Source organism: Canis lupus, chromosome 23 (genome assembly GCF_011100685.1).
Source record: "Canis lupus familiaris isolate Mischka breed German Shepherd chromosome 23, alternate assembly UU_Cfam_GSD_1.0, whole genome shotgun sequence".
Classification (NCBI taxonomy): Eukaryota; Metazoa; Chordata; class Mammalia; order Carnivora; family Canidae; genus Canis; species Canis lupus.
In genome coordinates this window covers 15,677,242-15,700,229 of record NC_049244.1, presented here as the reverse complement: position 1 = coordinate 15,700,229, position 22,988 = coordinate 15,677,242, and the positions used below count along the sequence as shown (strand labels likewise).

The 22,988-nt window shown below is 36.2% G+C and overlaps 1 protein-coding gene and 1 long non-coding RNA gene across 11 annotated transcripts in view; one reads left to right on the top strand and one right to left on the bottom strand.

The window, feature by feature from the left end:
• The window catches only part of RBMS3 (RNA binding motif single stranded interacting protein 3), a 1,328,331-nt gene that overhangs the window by 333,883 nt on the left and 971,460 nt on the right, over window positions 1-22,988 (top strand). The gene's annotated exons all lie outside the window — the stretch shown is intronic.
• Window positions 298-15,790, bottom strand: LOC111094508. Its single transcript, XR_005376928.1, has 3 exons — window positions 15,710-15,790; window positions 11,391-11,614; window positions 298-569 (listed from the first exon to the last, which is right to left on the bottom strand). It is a non-coding gene; the product is annotated as an uncharacterized LOC111094508 (long non-coding RNA).

Sequence of the window (22,988 nt, the reverse complement as noted above, 5' to 3'; positions counted from 1 at the left end):
TCCGATTGACTCATTTCACTCAGCATAATACCTTCCAGTTCCATCCACGTTGAAGCAAATGGTGGATATTTGTCGTTTCTAATGGCTGAGGAATATTCCGTTGTATACATAAACCACATCTTCTTTATTGAGCTTCGATACTAGCCCTCTTTAAAGCCATTCTTGATTGCTTTCCTACCTAATCTCCTCTTGTCATATGAATGGGAACTTATGCCGCCTTAGCTGTATAATCTTAGAGGAAAACTTTTGATGAAAATAAAACAAAATGGCTTAAATGTTGGCTGAGTTTACCTTTCAGTTCCACTGAAATGAAAATGGCAGTGGTGACCCTAGTTTTATAACTCTTAAGTAATGTTTAATTAAGAGTTGATTCCATGCGCAGCTGGTTGCATCATACACACATGTTCCATGCCCTCTTTTGGTGCTGTTTCCAAGGGACAGCAAGTGGAGATTTCCTTGTTCAGCAGTATTACTGCACTGGGGTAAAAGGCATCTTGGTTCTTGGTTTTACTTTCTTAGCTGGATTACATGTACAGCGCCCCACTGAGAGGGCACTTTGCTGTCAGTTGCTAAAAAGAAACACAGGTAAGTATGTGAAACTTGCTTGACATTTATAAGCAACTTGGGCAATTTCAAGAAATGTACTAGATAGTAAATACACCTCCATAAAAGGTGGCTGACTGATGGCTTAGCCAAAATATGATACCTGGTAGTTTATGGCAATTTTCTCTAACAGGAGTAGATATTGAATTTATTGCAAAAGTGCCTCAAGAGTCCTCCTTAATGCTACTGAGGCATTGCTACTTTTTTTTTTTTTTTTTTTTTGCAAAGCACACACTGGAAGAGAAAGTACTTCAGGCTATAAAATAAGGACATTGTGTGGGTGCGTGTGTGCACGCATGCCTGTGTGTGTGCATGCTGCAGGGAGGAGGGCTTAGTTTAGCGTGCTATTGACTTCACACAGACAGATTGATAGACTGCATTTTATTACTTTGTGGAGATTACAAAATCATTCCCAGTATAGAATTTGTTAATGAAAAGAAAAAGAGACTGATTTAAAGAAATTTATTTGATTTCAATAAGCAACTCATGAGTTGTTCCCTCTACAATATTTTACACAAATATGCCATTAAAGACCTACATCTATTTTTTCAGCACAACTTCTTTCATTCCTCTTTCCAAATTAAGTTATAGAATAGCAAAATCCAATCACCTATTTTTAAAATTCTCTTAGGCATTTTAACTACAAAGTCAGAACAATCTTCCTGGCTTCTTCAGTGGGCTGCTAGCATAATATGAGTGAAGAGGGTATGCTCTTTTCATTAAACATATGAGAGAATCAGGATAGGTTTTAATACTTTTTTTGGCTGCCACAAATTAAGAAGGCAACCCTGCAAATGATGTGCCCTCTTGATGTCTAAGTCTTTTTAAAACTTTTTTAGAGAGAGAGACACACAGAGAGTGGGCACACACACAAGTGTGTGCTTGGGGGAGAGGAGGTACAAAGGGAGAGGAAGAGAGAACATCTCAAGCAGGCTCCATGCCCACCTGGAGCTCAACACAAGTCTTGCTCTCACGACCCATCTCAGGGTCATCTCATTGACATGAGCTGAAATCAAGAGTTGGATGCTTCACTGACTGATCCACCCAGGGGCCTTTAAGTCTTTATTTTTTAAGTGGAGATTAAAATACCTGTCAAATTTATATCACAGAGTTGAAATAGCAATAAAGTGAGAAAAATACAAATATAGTCCTTTCTGATTCTGCAGGGCCCTCTGGCCAACTTTGCTCTCATGTGGTATATTTTGCAAATAGGAATTTTGTTTCTAAAACTTGTGGGAATTCTATGTGGATAGATGTGGGCACTTGTTGACATGGCATTAAGTTCAATGAATACCATGCTTTGCCTTCATCTTTTGAGTTTCCTACATTTTAGCACATAGAACTGAGAAATAAGATGCTAGAGGGTTGTGTGTGTGTGTGTGTGTGTGCGTGTGCGCACATGTGTGTATCTTGGAAGAGGTGAGGTATAATTCAGTGTCTTCCCAAAAAACACTCAAAGCTCAAAACAATAGCCCTCTGATAAAGACAACTTAACTTGAAGACACAATGAAGAACAAATAATACCTTAGAATATTGTGGATGTCATTCATGTAAGGAGATAGTGCTGTAGGCCCACTCATGATTAGTTGAAGATGTTTCAAGTTCTTTTTAAGCCCCCAAAATGAATGGGTTAGAGTTAAGGGTTGGCGGTGGGGGGGAGGGACGGGAGTGTAATCACTGACAATAAGAAAACAAAATGATCTTACTTATTAGATTGAAAATACTTTTGGCCCTATAGACATATGATTTAGCATAATGGTATTTTAGACCTTTGAACAGTAGTGTTTTCTACATGTATTTTCTTCTTTCCAAACTGTTGAGGACAAAATGACTTAATGCTTTGTTTCTTTAATTGATATATTATTCACATGCTATGAAATGTACCCTTTAAATGTACCCGTTCAGTGAATCTCAGTATGTTCATATGGTTGTACAACGATCCGTATGACCTAATTTGTTTTCCTTATCCCCAAAGAAACCCTACATGTTGCCAGTCACTCTCATTACCCCTCCCCCTAGTCCTTGGCAACCAATAATATCCTTTTTATCTCTATAGATTTGCCTATTCTGAAAATTTTATGTAAATGGATTATAAAAGATATGCCCTTTGGTGTCTGACCTCTTTCACTCAATTTAATGTTTTCCAGGTTCATTTTAGTTGTAACAAATATGTCACTATGCCATTCCTTCTTACCACTGAATAATATTCTGTTGTATGGACAGACCACACTTTGTGTATCTGTGCATCAGTTGATGGACATTTGGATTGTTTTCACTTTGTGGCCATTATGAATAATGCTGCTGGAAACTTACGTACAAGTTGGTGAACTTTTTTTTTAAATAATTTTATTTTTTAGAGCAGTCTAAGGTTTACAGAAAAGTTGAGCTAAAAGTATAGAGAATTCCTAACATACTCCATCTGCCCCACCACTCAACACCACTCAGTTTTCCTTATTACTACCATTTTACATTGGTATGGTCATTGGTTACAATTGGTGAACCAACATTGATAAATAATTTTTTAAAGATTTTTATTCATTTTGGGAGAGAGAGAGAGAGAAAGCGAGGGTAGAGGCAAAGGGGAAGGTAGAGGGATGAGAAAACTCTGCACTGAATATGGAGCTCAGCACAGGACTTGATCCCACAACTCTGAGATCATGACCTGAGCCCAATCCAAGAGTCTTGACACTTAACCTACTGTACCATCCAGGCTTGTGAATACATTATGATAAGAGTTGCTAACTTATGTTAGGGTTTATTCTTTTTGCTATAGATTCCATAGGTCTTGTTAAATGCATGCCATGTATTCACTTTTACAATATCCTACAAAATAATGGTTTACTGCCCTAAAAAATCTGATCTCCATCTCCCTCCTTTCCTCTTTCCCCTCTTCTTTCTCTTTCTCTCCTTGCTTTCCCCTAACTTCCTGGCTGGTCTCCTCCTCCTCCTCCTCCTCTTCCTTCTTCTTCTTCTTCTTTTTTGCCTTCTCTAGAATATTACATAGTTGGAACCATATAGGCTGTAGCACTTTTAGACTGGCTTCTTTCACTTAGCAATATGCATTTAAGTTTCTTCCATGTCTTTACATGGTTTGATAGCTCATTTCTCATTATCACCGAAGAATATTTGTTTGTATAGCTATACAACAGTTTATTCACTTATAGAAGAACACCCTGCCTGGTTAGTTCCAGTTTTTGGCAATTAGGAATAAGCTGCTATAACCATTCATGTGCAGGTTTTTATGTAGACTTAGGTTTTCAACTTATCTGGGTAAATATCTGAAAGTGTGATTGCTGGATCATTTGGTAAGACTAGGTTTAGCATTGTAAGAAACTGCCAAATACTTTTCCGAAGTACTTGTGTCATTTTGCATTTTTGTCAGCAAAGAATGACAGTTCCTATTGCTCTATATCCTCACAAGCATTGTTCTCCATATTTTGATTTTAGCTGTTCTAATAGGTGTGGGATAGAATCTCACTAATATTTTAGTTTGCAATTCCCTAATGCTATGTGATGTTGAACTTCTTTCTATATGGTTATTTACTACTTGTAAATCTTGTTTGGTAAGATGTCTGTTTAAATATTTTCCTCAGTTTTTTTTTTCCTCAGTTTTTAATTAGATTGTTTGTTTTCTTACTGAGTTTTAATTACACTATGATTTTAGTTTTCTTGGTACATACCTAAGAATGGAATCCTGGCTCATATAGTAACTCTATATTTAACTTTTTGAGGATGTGCTAAACTGTTTTTCAAAACAGCTTTACCACTGTAATGTTACCGTTGACAATGTGTAAGGATTCCAATTTCTCCACATCATTGGCAACACTCGTTATTATTAGTCTTTTTTGTTAGAGCCATCCATCCAAGTGAGTACAAAGTGGTATCTCATTGTGGTTTTGATTTGCATGTAGTCAATTATGTTTTATCCTTTTTTAAAAAAAAATGCATTCCACCAAGCTGTGCCTTTTAGTTGGAATGTTTATTTCATTTACATTTAATGAAATTAATAAGGTACGATTTATATTTATCCATTTGCTATTTGTTTTACATATGTCTCATGTCTTTCTTACTGTTCTACATTTTCTCTTTTAATGTTTTACTGTGTTAGATTTTTCTAGTGTACCATTTTAATTTCTTTGTCATTTATTTTATGTATTTATTATTTTCTTAATGGTTGACTTAGAAATTACAATTAACATATTAATTTACAACAGTCTAGCCATATTAACACAAACTGAATTTCAATCATACAAATCTTTGCTCCTATGTAGTTCCACCCACTTCATCATTCTTGCTGCTATTATTGTCATACAAATTATATATTTTTACATTGTATAGATTTATAATTTTATGTAGTTATGTTTTCATTATATAGAGGAAAATATTACAAATAATACTTTTATAGCATCCTTTTTATACTGGTGCTCTTCATTTCTTCATGTGGACTTAAGTTACCATGTTGTGTTCTTTTCAGTTCACTGAGAAAGATTCCTTTTGTATTTACTGAGGAGCAGGTCTAGTAATGACCAGTTCTCTCCATTTTTGTTTACTTACAATATCTTAATTACTCCTTTATTTTTGAAGGACAATTTGCTGGATATAGAATTCTTGGATCTATAGAACTCTTAGTTCGTTCAGTTCTTGGTTGACAGTCTTTCAGCACTTTGCATAAGTCAATTCACTGCCTTATGGCCTCCATGTATTTTTAAAAGATTTTATTTATTTATTCATGAAAGACACATGGAGAGAGAGGCAGAGACATAGGCAGAGGGAGAAGCAGGCTCCTTGCAAGGAGTCTGATGTGGGACTTGATCCTGGATCCCAGGATCATGCTCTGAGCCGAAGGCAGACGCTCAACCACTGAGCCACTCAGGCACCCCAGCTTCCTTGATTTTTGATGAGGAATCAGTTATGAGTCTTATTGAGGATCTCTTGTATGTGATGATTTATCTCTTGCATTTGCAAGATTCTCTTACTGTCTTTGGCCTGGATAGTTTTATTATGATGTATTGAAAAGTTGTTTGCACTGGGTGAGCTCTGAGGTAGGTCAAATAAAAGTGACTTTCCAGGGAATGGACAGACACATCAAATAATGACAGTTCTCTGGGAATTGGGCTTTTGAGTATCTCCAACTCTGTTGGAGTGTCTCCTCTGTTCTGCTACTTCCAGGGGTTATTAAGATACTAGTTTCACTGGGATTGTAAGGCTATTGGTGTTCAAAACTATAGCAGAGTTGGAAGAGTAGGATAGAAATAGACAAGTTAAAATACTATAATTTCTCTCTTCCTACAAAGAAAATTCAGCCATTTTTCTTGAATTTATGTTCCCTATATTGTTTTAAGCTTTTTTTTAGATCTCATTTATTTATTTGACAGAGAGACAGTGAGAGAGAGTGAGAGAGTGTGCACAAGCAGGGGGAGCCGCAGAAGGAGAGAGAGAGAAGCAAGCTCCCCACTGAGCAGGGAGCCTGATGCAGGGCTCCGTCCCAGGACCCTGGGACCCTGAGATAATGATCTGAGCCAAAGGTGGATGCTTAACCAACTAAGCCACCCAAGTGCCCCTGTTGCAAAGTTTTGTGTAATTTCCAGGGTTCTGAAAAAGGTGATATTTTTACAATTTTTTTCTAATGATATTACTGCTTTTGTCGAAGAGAGAGTTTTTGAAAATCTTTACTTCTTCTTTCCTATTGACATCACCTCCTGATGCTTTAAAGAGGCCTTGTATATCCTACTGAAGCTTCTTCAGGTGGGATATTGTCTAAAAGAAGGGGTATTATTCAGGATTATGTAATAGATCTGTTTCCCAAGAAGCAGAGCCTGAGATGAGAATCCCTATGCCAGTAATTTATTAAGGAAAGGCTCCCAGGAGAAACCACTGAGATTGAGTGAAGCAGACCAGATAAGAGAAGGAAGCCCAAGAAAGAGTGTGATTTTAGATTAATTTTCAGCCTCAGCCCTATTCTGCAGAGGGCCTCTGAAATGTAAGTCATGTCTCATTGTTTGTATCTCCTTGGGACAAGTGCAGTCATGTTATGGGCTGAGTTGTGTCACCCTGAAGTGACACAACTTATATGTTGAAGTCATAACCTTTACCTCAGAAAGTGACTGTTTGGAGATAGTGTCTTTAAAGAGGTAATTAAGTTAAAATGAGGTCATATGGGCAGGTCCTGATCCAATATGACTGCTGTCCTTATAAAATGAGATTAGGACACAGAAATACACATAGGGATAATTATGTGAAGATGCAGGGAGGAGACAAGCCAAGGACATCAGGTTAGAAGAACCAATCCCCTGGACATCTTAATTTTAGACTCAGGCTCCAGAATTGTGAGAAAATAAATTTCTGCTATCAAAACCATTCAGTCTGTGATAATTTGTTATGACAGTCCTAGCAAACTAAGATAGTAGTTTTCATACTTCTACACCTGTCAGTCATTTGTCAAGTATTGCTATGGGAGCATCAGTTCCAGGTACTACCAGCTCCTTTTACCTGTTTGCAAAGTAGCTTTATAGTCAGAAAGCAGTCCTTCCAAAGAAAGTTGCAAGAGTTACTTTTAGAAATAAAAGTACACAGAAGCTAGGAGAAGGAATCATGGCACTGGTGAATGGAATCTGAGTAGAGCATGGACAGTGTCTACCACAGGGTTTTGGTTCTAAATAAGAAAAATCAATCCTTATTGTTTTAAGCAAAAAGTAAGCATAGTATATTAATTAGGTCATAATTTCTAGGAAGCTAGAGAAAGAGATGCCAGGATCACATAGCAATGACCAGTGTCTCAAATAATCAATCAGAAATTGTCAAGTGGAGATACCACGATAGACACTTTAATACTGGATAATAGGAACCAGCATAGAACTTCTGTTCACTGCTGTCCCTAGAAACTGTGAGTAACAAGCCATAAGGAATTTGGGTCAAGGCATCCTTCTTTGTGCTATCAACTTCAGATTCAGTGTTTGGCTTTGATAGGCATGTTCTTAGCTCATCTTTAAGGAAGGCTGCTAAAGTGAGACTTTTATACAAAAAAAGTGACTACGATTTTAGACCAGGATTGACAAAGTGAGGAATTTCCCAAACCAGAAAGTGTATTCAGAGCTTCTGGGTATCCACAAGGTATGATAAATATCCATCCACCAGAGAAGGTTTTTTCAAGAAGAGTTCTTCATCCGAATTTAAATGAAAGATTCAAGAGACAGTGTAGGTGTTTGTTGACTTATGATGATGGGTTAAAACTGTTGACTAAGAATCAATAAGTTGTAAATTAAGGAGGTTATCTGTTGTGCTCTTTGAGTGACCATGCTCCTTTTCATACATAATTTTTGGGCATACTATTTTATTTTTGTGAGAAGTCTTTCAGATTTGCCTTGTCCTCTCACTTGCTCTGGATAAAAGCTTCTAGACCTTCAGGCAATTCTTTGCATATCATCAGAGATAATTTCTATTCTGTATTTCTTATGGGAAAGCGGGTATCCTTTTCATACATTTCTCTCTAGCATTGGGCTGTTTCCTGGTGCCTTCTTGCTACAAATGTTCCCACCCAGTGACTGTATCACTTTAGAGTAAGAAAATATAGAGAATATAATTTTTTTCCTCCAAATATTGGGAGGTTTTATTGAGTTTGTGGTTCCCCTCAGCTTCAGGGTAGCATGCTATTCTCAAATCCATCTATTCTCAATTAAGAACTCCTCCTAGATCAGCCCCTCTCCTTCCCTATCACCATTAAGAACTATATTTCATACCACATAGCAAGGGCATTGTAAAAGAAATAGGAGAAATTAGTTCCTGATCTAATATTAAATTCCAATTCAAGGGAATTCTCTCCTTAAAATCTCGTGAGATATTGACATTTTCTATATACAGGTAAAAGTTTTAGATGGATCTATTGCTTTTGACATTTTGGCATTAATGGAATCTCCCATGTCGATGAATATCACATTTATATAAAACCTACCTATCAAGGGAAAAGGTGAAAGTAAAATAAAATTCTATTTTCTAGTGGTCCTATTTAGCCAACAAATGTGAAGGATATTTGTTGGCTACAATGGTGCCCACACCTGGAAAAGATGTGGAAAAATATACCAACTAAAGAGCATTTGATTCTGTATCTTCATCATGTATTCAGGGCCATGTATTCCAGTCACAATTTATGTTTGTAATATATCCTGGTAAGCTAGAGTTACTTAACTCTATAGATGTTAAATGGATCAAGTCAGTAATAAGCATAAGACCACTGAATAAAAGGAATCAGACATCAAAGCCATGGACCCTGTACCAGTAGAGTATTGAAATGGAGAAGGATGGCCAAGTACATAGTAGTTGGCAAATATGGTGCTGATGGCTTACAGAGATACAGGTTGATTCCTAGGTAGGTGGGCAATAAGAAACACAGAAGTGAGACACCCAGAGAAAGAGAAAATAAAGCCAGTTATTTTATCTCTCTGTTGACATATAATATTTGATATCAAAACCCTTATTACATGGAATATTACATGTGAGTGTGTTGTAGGACACACAGAGTTCTAAAAAAAAAGCAGCTTTATGAATGGTTGTTACAGAAATTTGTTCTCCACATTAGTCAGGATAGGTTAGGCTATGCTATGGTAACAAACCCTAAAACACCTGTGGCTTTACCTAGTAAAATATGACTGCTCTCTCCAGTAGCTCTTTCAAATGGTGGCTCAGTAACCTAAAATGTTTCTAGATAGAGGCTGTGTAATGTGGAACAAAGGACTCCCAATATAATTACTAAAGGAGAAGAGAGGCTGGGGGAACATGAAGCATGCTTTTAAATAATCTTTCTTTCTTCAAGTTACATATAATGGACCAGAAGTCAGTGAGATGATCCCAGCCTAACTAATAGTGGTTAGTAACCTGCCCATGTGCTCTGGAAGAAGACATGGAGTCATTATCTCTGCCTCTGTTTTTAAGACTGTGAGGAAAAAAATGCTGTATTGGCAGTGGTGCATATGTGAAAGTCCCTGCAAAGGCTTCATTGCCAAAATGAAGAAGAATCTTATTGGTGATGGGAGACAGAAGGTTCAAATTTATTTTTTTTTCAACTTTAAAAATATATCAGCACTTGATATTCTTAATAGACTTATGAACTACTTGAGCTAATGAGCATCTCAGACCTCACATAGAGAAGGATACATGAAAAAAAAAAGTATAATTTGGGCAAACACTATTAAAATTCTCATATTAACAACTAATACATTTTTGCTGTAGAATTTCCATCTACTATTGTTACTTTAAATTCTCTGAGCTGAAGTTTTAGCCTCTGTAGGGGTTCTCCATAGCTTCTAAGTTCCTTTCCACTTGTATCATTCAATGATGCCATGCTCTTTCCTTTTCTTTCTTTCTTTCTTTCTTTCTTTTCTTTCTTTCTTTCTTTCTTTCTTTCTTTCTTTCTTTCTTTCTTTCTTTCTTTCTTTCTTTCTTTCTTTCTTTTCTTTCTTTTTCTTTTTTCTTTCTTTCTTTCTTTCTCTCTCTCTCTCTCTCTCTTTCTCTCTCTTTCTTTCTTTCTTTTGACATTCGATGGTAAATATGATATAAACTCTGTAGTTGACAAGAGAATTTTTATTTGGGGAGAAAATTGTTCAGGGTTAAAACAAAAAACTATTTCCCAATCTTGTGTTTCTTATTCACCAGCATTGGATTTTTAAAGATTCCATTTGCCATCTGTTATTTTCTTTACACCAGTGATCACACATACATATTTTTCCTATTATTGAAACACTAATTTGTTTTTTGGAGTGATTTATTCAAAAGATAAAATTCACATTCTGAGGAATCCGTATACCCTGTTGGCTATCGTTTTTATATTATTTTTTTTCCTTTTCTTGCAATACTGTTACTCTTTTGGACTTAGAAATTGTAAAATAAAGGTGTATGGATTTTGCATGAGTACGAATCAAAGGTATTATTCCATGAAATGGGAAGGCAGATACTTACTTGAAGTCTAACCTAGTTTGTGGATATTTGAGTGTACTCTGTTTCTGTTTTCAGTTCTCTGAACAGATGTGTGGAGTTAATTCCACATTTTATTACTTCTGTGACCTCTTAAAATAAATAACTTGTCTCTCTGTTCATTAGTTTCCTCATCAGTAAAATGAGATTATTGTAGTATCTATTCAGTGTAGTAGTAGTAAAGATCAAAGGAGAAAGTGTGTGGCAAGTTCTTAATATGATTATTCTGGCTAACAAAAATTAAGTATTATGATGATGATAATCATTAATATCATTCAATTTGGTATCAATTAATTGAAAGATGCTAGCTAGTATTATTTTTTGTTAAGCCCAATATAAACATCTATGTTTTTATGGAGAATATGCCAAATTCTTCCACTGCAGCATAAAACTTAGCCCAAGCTTTCAGGGGTGAGGGTGGAGACTCTTCCTCTTCCTGGCTCTACCCAGAGGGAGTAGTAAGGACACTGTTGTTACTCTTTTGCCAGATCTGGTTAAAATGATATCTCAGTTTAATTGTGTGTGTTATGTAAGGTCTTCCCATCTCATACAGTACCAGATACATAACAAGTATGTAATAACTATGTTGAATGAATTGGCACATTTATACCCACTTAGAAAGAAGGACCTTACTTCTGAAATTATTTTCCCCTGGTATACAATCATATTATCCTAACACTCATTATGCAAATTTAGAAATTCAGCATTCTGGTAACCATAGCTCATCCATCTAGAAAGCAGATCAATCAACTTCCAGGTCAAACCCTGGAAGAAAGAAAAAAAAGTGGAAATGATTGACCTCAAGTGAACAGAAGAAAACCTACCTTCTGGTAGCTTCAGGTACTCATTGGCTTGTTGATGACCATCGTTGGCTTATAGATGACCATCTTTTTTTTTTTTTTTTTTTTAGATGACCATCTTTTTGTTGTGTTTCTTCACATCATCTTTTCTCAGTGCCTGTCTGTATCTTAATTTCCCCTTTTTAATAAGGATACCATCATTTTGGATCAGGACCTCTCTTAATGACCTCATTTCAACTTGATTATCTCTGTGAAGGCATAAGGTTATGATTTCATCGTATCTTTTTTGGCAGGCATTCACTAATAAATCAAATGTAAGTTTTATGAGTGCTTATTGCATTAGAAGTGGTTTAATCCATTGGAAAGTGTTTCAAAAGTATATAAGATTTTCACACCTGCAGGGCGTTATCATTATGTTATTATTGTTAGAAGGGGGTAGTCATTTGTTTACAACTGAACCTGAACATTGAATAGATTATATACCACTTTAATTTAAACAAAATGCACTCAGTAAATGAATCTTTAGTCTTTAGGCTACTATTAAATCTTTGCCTCATTTTTTCTGCTGAGAAAAAGTTTTGTAATTCTGTTTTCAATAAAGAATAATCAGTCCTGAAAACAAGATTCACTTAGAGTTAATGAAATCTAAATGGAATGAGCTCATTTTGCCACTGTTAGTTAGGGGTATATCTACATGGTCTGCCCCAGTCCCCACTGTTATTCATTGTATTCTTTTGCCCGTCTTCATAAAGAGATGGCCATTCTCTCATAAACTCCAGAAACATGACAAAAATGAATATCTTAGTCTAATTTTGTTATGATAGTTTCAAATAGAACCTTGGAAAGCCTCAAAGATAGTTCATGATTCTCATTCTGTAACATGACGAGCACAAGTATTAGATCTGCAAGCATGGTTTTTCCCTAATCAAATCAAAGTAGGGGAGCGGGAGAAGTCTCTGAATGCAAATGAAATCCCCCAGCAGTGGTTACAGCTGTGGCTGCATCAGCAGGTGACTTACAATGATAGAAGAACACAGACTTAAAGCCAACAAACAAACAAACAAACAACAGGACACTGGAGCCTACTTTTGGTGATCCCAGTGCTGGTTTTATCCCAACAACATGGTGGTCAGTTGAGGTGAGAGATTAATAGATGGTATTAAGGCTTAAGAGCTCAGAAAACCCCATTAGAAATCCCATTATATTCCTGTTTTGAATTAACCCACAAGACTGAGACCATAACTCAGATAACTCTTGAATGGTCATCTTGCAGTTAATTTTTCACATCAGTTGAACAGTATTTGGAGTTCATGGCACAGAGGCAAGCAGTTCTGTGTTGGCCTTAAGCATTTTTATGTTGGCCCTTCTTTCCAGTCTCTTTGATGCTAGAGTTATTAACAAAATGGCAGCTGTGTAGAATCAGGAAGTGTCTAGTTTATATATTAATATCATCCAAGAGTATATTGAAGCTATCTTTCCACCGGGCCACTCTGCACTTGAGGGTCACTCTTACTTCTCTTCTCTCCAATAATGAATGTAATTTGGCTCACAGATCAGTAAAAAAGCATCAATCCATTTTTTCTTTTCTCCTACCAGCACTATGGTCAGAACCAGAAATATGATGTTACTGTACTAATTGGGTGGTGTTGCTTTTTAAAGTAAACTCCCAAGAACTATATTTTGGAAAGGATTGGAAAAGTAATTGTGGGTAATCCTTGAGTCTCTGGGCATGGCTTTTTTGTGTTTTCTCTCTGCTCTTGCAGAGAGATTTTAACAGATAATAGGGAATTAAATAGAAACATCATCTAATAAGTATGATGTGTGCTGTCACTGTTAATTCAAACATAATGAACAATGACTGAATAATAATGGTTGCATACAGAGGTCTACCATATGCTCATTCTGGATGATTGTTGCAGGATGCTTCCTTAAATATGGATGCCATGAGCTAGCCAACAGCACTCCAAATAATCAGATTTTCTGCTGCTCTCAGAGTCTCATAGGGATTTTAGCTTTTTCAGTTAGTTGAATCATAAAAATGAAATCAGATCCTAAAGGGTTTTATAGATGATAGGCAGTGGGAGAAGGAAGGAGGGGGCAGATAAGGAGGGTGGAAGGGAGAGCAACAAAGGGAAGAGAACGAAACCCTAATGCTATTTTTCCCTAGATCAGAAGAAGCATCTTCTGAATTAGAAACAATCTGTTTACCACTCCTTTTTCCCCTCATCTGAAGACAAATTAACTTCGGCTTTTAGAAAGCTGGCATGCTAATGGCACACAGTATATTTAAATGGACATTTCTTTCTCTATAACATTCTAATGTCTAATTAAAGTCCAAATTACAATGTATTCTGATATGTAAGTAAAGCTAGATTGATCCATTTATAAGATTCTATGAAATTGGTTGATGCAATTAGTCTAAATGAACTGATGGACTGTAGAATGTTTTCTTATTTGTTTTAAAGTATTGGATATTTCATCTGAGAGAAGTAGAGAGAGGGATAAGCCCTATTGTGAAGTACAAATGACATTAGATTTTGCCACATTGTATAGGTTGAAGTGTCGACTTTGTTACTTTTAGTCTTGAATAGGACCATGAAGCTCTCAGAAACTTACTTTTTATTACTCATCTATATGGTAGGGATTGGTGAGAATTCTATGAGGTTATGTAAGTTAAAGCACTTTGTGAACTTAAGATATTAGACTCTGCTACTCAAAGAATGTTGTGTAGACTAGCAGCATTGGCATCATCTGGGAGCCCATGAGAAGTGCAGAATCTCAGGCCCAACGCAGATCTACTGAATTAGAATCTGTACCTCAATAAGATCCCCAGTTGATTTGTATGCATATTAGAATTTGAGAACTATTTTGTTGTGCCTATATTAAGTTTGAGTATATTATAAAAATTTTATTCCAAAAGAGTAAAACTTTGGAAACCTAAACTATTTGTTGGGTATAATCTTATAATCTTTGGAGAGAAGAGGTTAATGGCAAACTTCATGCAAAAGAAAAAACAGTCTGAACTAAAAATGATTTTAAAAAATCTAAAAATCCAGAAACAATACCCACACATCTCTGCAAGACATGTCTTAGGATACATAATTAGTAAGTACCAACAATCCACCTTTTATTTTAACCTTTTAATAGCATGAACATCACTGATTAATGTGATGTCTATGAAAGTTCACCATAATCAAAAGATTTTTTATATTACTATTATGATGATAAAGAAGGAAATGCATTGATACATTCACAAAAGATTTTTATCCACAAATGTTGCAATATATTCTTTCAGAATAGTCAATAACTAGAAGATTTAAACCTTAATCCTTGCAAATTCTGGTAGTTCATGCCTTTTATTGCACTTTCTCTTTGTTGCAATAGTGGCAGCAGCAGCAGCAGCAGTATTTTATACTGGTAGCATGTGATTGAAGTGTCATGGAAAATTTCAATTCCAAACAGAAATAGTACCTGAAATTTCCATTCCTTTTGCAAATGAGACTGTTGATTCAGAGGAAAGGAAAGAGAATGGGAGGAAATGCTCTCTGATTAAATTTTTTAATCATGGGAAGTTTTGGGAAAATATAACCTGTTTACTTTGTTCATCAGTTTGATATCTACTCCCTGTGGAACGAAATTATGTATTTTAGCACGTTTTAAAAGGTATAGTGAATGTGTAGCAACAGCACAAAACCTGAGATAAATAAGATTTAAAAGTAACCTGCTTAACAAAAACAGTAGTAGAGCTTGTCATTTTTAATCATTGACTTAGATAAACAGTTTTTTTCTAAATATGAGGCTAGAATTCAAGTGTTATTCACTTTCAATTGTATCTACAAAACAAAGTGAATTACAGATTTACTATCATGTTCATTTCCTTATGGGAGAAAAGACACATACATAACCAAAACCTTTTGAGTTTTGAAATCACTTGTTTAATCAAATCTATAATATGACTAAAAATTTGAGTCCTTCTAGAATTTTGAATACCCAATATATAAACTTCCTACATATAGATTAAATAGTTCCTTCCCTTTTTCTTTCTTTCTCAAACAATGCTGTGACCAGGGGCCACAGATGCAAGTAATGTAATAGTGACTTAGAGAAAAGGATATTTAATTATCTTACAAAACACAGGAAGTCCAAAACTGATCAGTTTAGTTGGTGCAGTGGCTCTGTGACGTCATCAAGGACCCAGGCTCTTTCTAACTATACTTAGATGTTCTTAGTAAGTTGATGATGTCTTTTATTAGTCATGAAATAGTCCTCCCAGTTCTGACTATCATATCTTCACAGTAGCAATATTAGCTGAAGAAAGTTAGCAAGTGACAAAAAGATCTCACCTCAGCATCTCTGCTTTTATCAGGTAGGAAAATCTTTACCAGATACCGTTCAATAAACATTTCCTCATGCCTCTTTGTCCCTCTGGTGGTCATTGCTACACTTTTTGCTGCAAGGAAGGCAGGAAGGTAACCTGGCTTTTTTAGTTTCATTAGTGGAAGGCAGGCAAGAGAGAGAGGGAGTTTGGGAATGGTTGTTGGATGGGTTATTGACAATGTCTAACACCATCCTACCAAGCAATAAAATCGACCTGTTTCAGAGGTTTCCTATGTATTGTTCATGTGTCAAACATTAGTGTGCATATGGATCATTTAGAGATCTTTCTGAAAAACAAGTTATAATGCAGTAAATCTAAGATGGGGCCTAAGAATTTGCATTCCCATCAAGCTCTCAGATGAAGTCAGTGCTGCCAGACCATAGACTACACTTTGAGTAGCAAAGCTTTATATTATATCTGGTCTGTCACACCTTTTTCTTTTCCCTAATCTCATCCTTTAATAATTTCTTCTGTCAGTTTCTGTGTAAAGTTCAGTTTGTTCTTTATCTCTTTTATTTTCTCACTTCTCCTCACAGGCACTTTTAATGAGATAACGTACATATGTAAAGTGTTAAACACAAATATTAGCCCCAACCCCTTTAACTCTCCCTTCTCTACCCTTGCTTACTTAATTGATGAAAAATTGTTTATCACCCACCTTCAATTCTTCCTCTTAAAATTCAATTTCTGAAGGCAAACTACAAATACCTAACCTAACATATGTGAGTTTAGTGGCAGTGATAACCTCATATCAAGGAAAGGAAGCTCTATGTTGTGATTCAAAAACAAATTCTAACAGCATTACTCATTAGCTACCTCTAATATTGATGGGAAGGCAAGAATATGTTTACCAAATTGTCACAGAATTCCCTATTTAGATAGGCATCACCTTGTCTAATGAAACTTGTTACTCCTTAAAGACAGCATTCACAGGAAATGAAGCTCTATTTCTCAGGCAATGCTGTTGTTTTCCAGTTTTGTTTACTTACAAGCATACAATAGAATGATTTTCAACTGTGCTGCACTGTCAGTTTTCAGGATTTCAGTTAATTGAAGATAAGTAGACTTGTGAACTCACCTAGTAATCGTTTGTACTCATGATTTTATTGGAAAATACATTTTGATCTCTAGTCCAGCAACTTTCATGTATACTTGCACATGTGTTCTGTTTTGATTGATCAAAGAAAACTTACATTCTACAAGTCATACTATCCAATAGTACTTTCTGTGATGATAGGAATGTTCTATATCTACACTGTCCAATGTGGTAGCCACCAGCCATATTTGGCTACTGAGCACATGAAATATGGCTAGTCCAACTGAGGAACTAGTTTTTCTATTTTTTTTAAAGATTTTATTTATTTATTCACGAGAGAGACACACACAGAGAGAGAGAGAGAGAGAGAGAGAGAGAGCGGCAGAGACACAGGCAGAGGGAGAAGCAGGCTCCATGCAGGGAGACTGAGGTGGGACTCTATCCCAGGTTTCCCAGATCACAACTTGGGCTGAAGATGGCGCTTAACTGCTAAACCACCTGGGCTGCCCTAGTTTTTGTATTTTATTTCATCTTCGTTTATTTACATTTAACTTTAGCCATTTATGACTAGTGGTTACCATATTGGAGAGACATGTCTAGAGACACTGAAAGACCGTTGGTTTTGTTGGTCTGTTTTACCATTGTTAGTGATTGGTTCTAGGGGTTACCACCTCCTTCTTATATACGAACATTGTCTGACATCCCACTTAACTTTTTAGAAATGGAATTGTGCCCTACAAATGGCCTAAACTACTAATTTTCGATGTATATATAGTAAGAAAATATGTAATGAATATTTTGGACACAAGAGGACACAGATATTGATTAAAATTTTCTAGTAGGGAAAAGCAAAGGCATAAGAGATTGTAATAATTATTTGAAAAGTAATTCTTTTTGGGTTGAAGACTCATTGACTTTATAGTTTTATGTCCGTCTGAGTGAAAATTATTCCCATTTTACTAATACAGTCATCATCTAATTATTCACGTCCATGTCATGGATTATCGACATGGCTTTTCATTGCTGTCATTAACTCACTCATTTATTATGCATACTACACCAACTTTCAAAAGGAATTGGAGATGATTCATTCATGTCATCAGTTTGCTTAATCAAGTATTTGTCTGGATATTTATAAAGCTTGAATATGGCTTCTTACACAGTAAAAATGCTCAGCTGTAAAGAATCTCACAGTATTTATATGTTAATATCACACCTGTCTTCATCTTATTTTTCTTATTCATAGTTTCATTTGATCATATTTTTATACTTACATTTTTTATCTTGTATATAGCTTAAAAAGCTACTTGAAATTCTCTTGTAATAAGGATGGATAAAAATCTACAATTAAAAGTAAATATTTAGAGGCACCTGGGTGGCTCAGTAGGTTAAGTGTCTGCTTTCAGCTCAGGTCATGATCCAGGAGTCCTGGGATTGTGCCCCGCATGGAGCCTTGCATGGAGCCCCACATCAGGCTCCCTGCTCAGCAGGGAGTCTGCTTCTACCTGTGCCCTTCCCCCTGGTAGTGCTTTCTCTCCCTCTCCCTCTCTCAAATAAATAAGTAAAATCTTCAAAAAAAAAAAAAAAGTAAATATTTAGGTAAGTACTTAAAGTTTACTTGAGTGGCTAGAAATGTATATATTTATAATCTTCTAGAATGAGTTTTAGAAATATGTCTCAAAATACTTTTACATGATAATTTGCTTTTGAGATTATGTAGATATATCTCTATGATAATTACTATTATAATCCCCATTCTAATTGAAGAAACTGAGGCACAAAGAGGTTCAGAAACTTGTTCAAGTTTGCATAGCTAGTCATTGGCACTTGGGGAATGCAACCTCTGGTTGATCATGCCAGGGCCTTGCCTAGTAACCATTATATTATTAGAATCAGAATGTTATATTGTTTGTTTGTTTCTTTTTTCCCCGAGTGGCACTGTTTTATGGCATTAGATAATTGTAAAAGGCCTTGTTACCACTGTTTTCACTTTCTTGTATGTCATATTAGGCCTTGGGGCAAATGTCATACAGCCCTCAAGAATAGGCCACCTAGTACAGAATCCAGGCCTTTTATGGCCTCATGTTTATATTGAATTAGAATTTTCATTAATTGATAACCTTTAAAGGACAGCATCTCTTTGAGCTAATGCAACCAGGAAATTAATTTCACATGGTTGCAGCGCTGTATCACTGAGGCCATGGAGTCCTAACAAAGGTTAGGAAATGCAAACGGTGACTCTCAGCATGAATTTTCTTGCACAGCAAACATGTAAAAATTTAGAGACCCAGTGAAGCACATACTGTTTATTTTTGCTTTAATATATATTCTCCCATGAACAAGCCAGGCGCCTGGGAGCATCTGGCTTATTTTACTGTTGTACATTTTTTATTTGACACTTCTATATTGCCTTGGGTATTGTTGTCTAATACACTTCATTATCTTAAAGTGTATTATTTCCTGAGTTTGACAGCATATTTGGCATTGTACAGTGTGTAAGAAGAGAAAGCTCCATTCTAAGTGCACGCAGTTGTCATTCTTTAGATCTGTTTGGGTCTGCTGAGCACAGGTGCCACTGGGCGGGAGGGCACAGGTTGGGTCCAGGAATAGAGGTTGAAGGAGCCTATCTTTGCCTTGTCTCAGTAACATCCTCATCAGTGTTCTCTCTAAACATTGTGGAAGTCTCGTGAAGAAGATTTTCTCCTCCTCATCATGATGATTTCTACAGTGTAGGGATAGTCATCAAAAGAGTGGTATCTCTTCTGACTGCTTTTGTTCAAATTCTGAGTTCCTCATATATTTATTTTACTTCTGTATGAAGGTACATGTGCTAGAACTGGTTTGTACTAACTTGTAAGAGCTGATTTTGCATTTCTCTCCCAAGTCCATTTTCAGTGATGACATATTGAAGGATTAAAATTAGACATGACTGGAATGTGTGCACAAGGGAAACTAGCAGATTCTACAAATGTCTCCTCTCCTCCTGCCCCCCTCTCCTCTCCCCTCCCCTTGAAGTCCAGCTAACCAGCACACTACAGGATATAATATATATATCACACTGAATTGCAGATGGCACACTCCTCTTAAATTTGACTTCTACTTATGTATATAGCACTACCGAGTGAGATATACAGTATTACTCCAAAAACGTTCCCTTGTACCCTTGCCTGTCAAAACCATTCCCATGTAAGGTAATCACTATTTTGACTTCCAGGGCCATTGGTCAGCTTTGCCTTTTCTTGAAATATACAGAAGGAATCATTGGCATGTCCTCTTTTGAAGCTGACTTCTTTTTGTTCAAGAATATGTCTGTGAGATCTGTGCACATTTCTGTGTGTCCTTGCACTTTACTTTTTTGTTGTTGTCATTGTTCTTTTGGTATAGAGTTGTCCTATAATATATTAGAGGGTAGTCCTTAGCTACCTATGGTCATTGGGTAATTGAAATAGGTCCAGTGTAGTTGGAAAAAAGTGAACTTTTTTTTTTTTACTTGAATGGAAATGTGTTTTAGGGACACCTGGGTGGCTCAGTAGTTTAGCACCTGCCCTTCAGCCCTGGGTGTGATCCTGGAGACCCAGGATCGAGTCCCACATCGGGTTCCCTGCACGGAGCCTGCTTCTCCCTCTGCCTATGTCTCTGACTCTCTCTCTCTGTGTCTCTCACGAATAAATAAATAAATAAAATATTAAAAAAAATAAATGTGTTTTACATGTAAAATACATTTCTGATTTTGAAGGCTTGTAATAAAAAAATGTCTCCTAGCTTCTGGTGGTTGTTGGCAATCCTCGGTGTTTGTTGACTTGTAGGTGCATCACTATTTTCCATGTTTAGAACTTATTTCTTTTCCACAGATTCCAGTTCCCTAGGAAATCTTTGACTGTAACACTGATTATCTTGATATTGAGTTAGCTATTCTGGCATCATAGTGGTGTCTTCTGGTGTTCATATCTGTTTCTTTGTTGTCTTTTTTGCTTTTCTCCTGGTCTTATTTTAACAGTTGGTGATGTTTTGTTGACTATTTAGCACTTGTTTGAAACACTGTAGAGGCTCAGGATGCTATTATCTTTTTCCTCAGATGATACTTCGATATGATGCAGGGCTCTCACCTCAGCTAGGGGCTGAGCAGTCTCAAGATTGGATTGTAGTTTTTATATGACTCAGTCTACCTTCACTTCAAACTCTCCCATCTTTTAGCACTTCCGGTACTGTCTGAGAACCTGAGATATTTAGTTAGGATCATTTCCCTTTGGTAATTTGTACAGTCAATTTTTATCTTTCTAGTACATGATTATTCATCAGTCCTCTGTGGTTTTCAGTTCTTTTCTTCCTATTTGGTTTCTTGGTATTTTGTCTAGCACAACTTAAGAATCAGTGAACAGCTCCAGGGCAAACCTTGTGCTGAAAGTTGGGATCACTTTGCCTTAGATGGCTGGCCTCTCAACCTCTTCTAATTTGGCAGCTCCAAATGTCACTTTTGTCTCAGCAGCACCATGAGATTGTCAAAAAAGCTCTGCTGGCTTCTCTGCCATTTAGTGGCTGACATCTGCCAGCCTTATTAGCTTCTTATTCTGTACCAGGAATTGGCAAATGACCCAGGGGGAAAAACAGTGTAAAGAAAAGTTGGGCTCAGCTCAATGATCTTTCTTTCCATTATCTTGACTTCTGCAGTCCTGGCTTTCCTTGGCAGGTCCTATTACCTTCAAACAGATGTTTTGGTTTGTTATCTGCCTTTCCTAGTTCTCATTGGGAGCTTTGTTCCTCCGTCTACTTCATCAAAAGCAGAAGGTGAAAGTTAGCATTTTAAGCAGAACTCAGAGAGACAGTTATATTAAAATTTATTTTCAATCACAAATACTACATTTTATTCTTTCCTTCACTGAAACCCCTAAATTATATACTTTGAAATATAAATAGGAAATTCCTCTCTCTCCTCGAGCCATCAGCCTAATAATAACTATTAAAAGAAGAGTACACTCTAATGTATAATGAAAACCAATTTCCATTGCAAGCACTACTAGAATCTAAAGCTATATTCTAGGGTAAGTCATGTCATGTCATTTGAGTTGACCCTCTGATGCCTTCTCTTATACATAGGCTTCCCTTTCTACCTGGGCCACTAACCTGGATCAGGTTTTAAAGTCCTGAGCCTGATTGACTCTAACTATTATTACCTCTACGCTCTGAATTGGCTTGCTTCCTTGTCACTGAACTCAACTTTATCATCTGATACTGTTCTTTTCTCTTCACCCCTCGTCATCTCTACTTTTGCCACACTGCCTGGCCAGGTTAGGATATCATCTTTAACTTATCATAGGATTCTCCCATATTGCTCCAGTAAGTTGTCTAATCCAGTCTAGTCAAAGTCAGACTAGAACTATCTTATTCTGCGATAGCCCAGTTTGAGCTTTTGAGAACTGCATTTTGGAGTTTGATGGAGGTGAAATACAAGTTTCAACATGTGTGTTAAGTCGGATCTGTTGGAGATGGCTGCTTTAGCTCCTGAGAAAGGGTTAGAAGAGCTAATGGTCATATGTGACTCAAATATGAGAGGAATTGTATTCATTATAGTCATGTGAAATTTTGGATAAGAGATGTTCCCTTTAGATCCCATCTAAGGAAAGGGGGAAGGAAAATGTTGTGTTGCCTATTATATACTGCATGTTTCTATATATTTTATCTCACTGCTTTTAGGTAATGGAATATCTGGGGATAGTTGATATCGTATCAACAGAAAACCTAATTAACGAATAATTTTTCTTGGCTTGGATCTGAAAACAATTTAATAGCAAATGAATATTTATATTACTATAGTTGATTTACATAAATGCCTACTGATTTTCATAGTCATGTATAAATGCTTTTTATAACCAAATGTCAAATTTATTGAGGTATAATTTACATTTAGGATATGCACAGATATTAAGTATGCAGGCTGGCTAATTTTGACAAATGAATACACCCATGTGACCCATTCTCTGTTAAGATGGAAAACATTTACATCACCCGGGAATGTTTCTTTGTGCCCCGTGAGTCAAGTACCCTACCAAAACAAACGCTGATCTTATTTCTATCATAATAAGTTAGGTTTGTCTATTCTAGAAATTTATAAAAATATAATTGTACAGTATATACTATTTTGTTTCTAGAGTTCTTCTCTCAGAATAATGTTGTTGAGATCCTATTGTCATAGATACCAGTAGTTTTAACT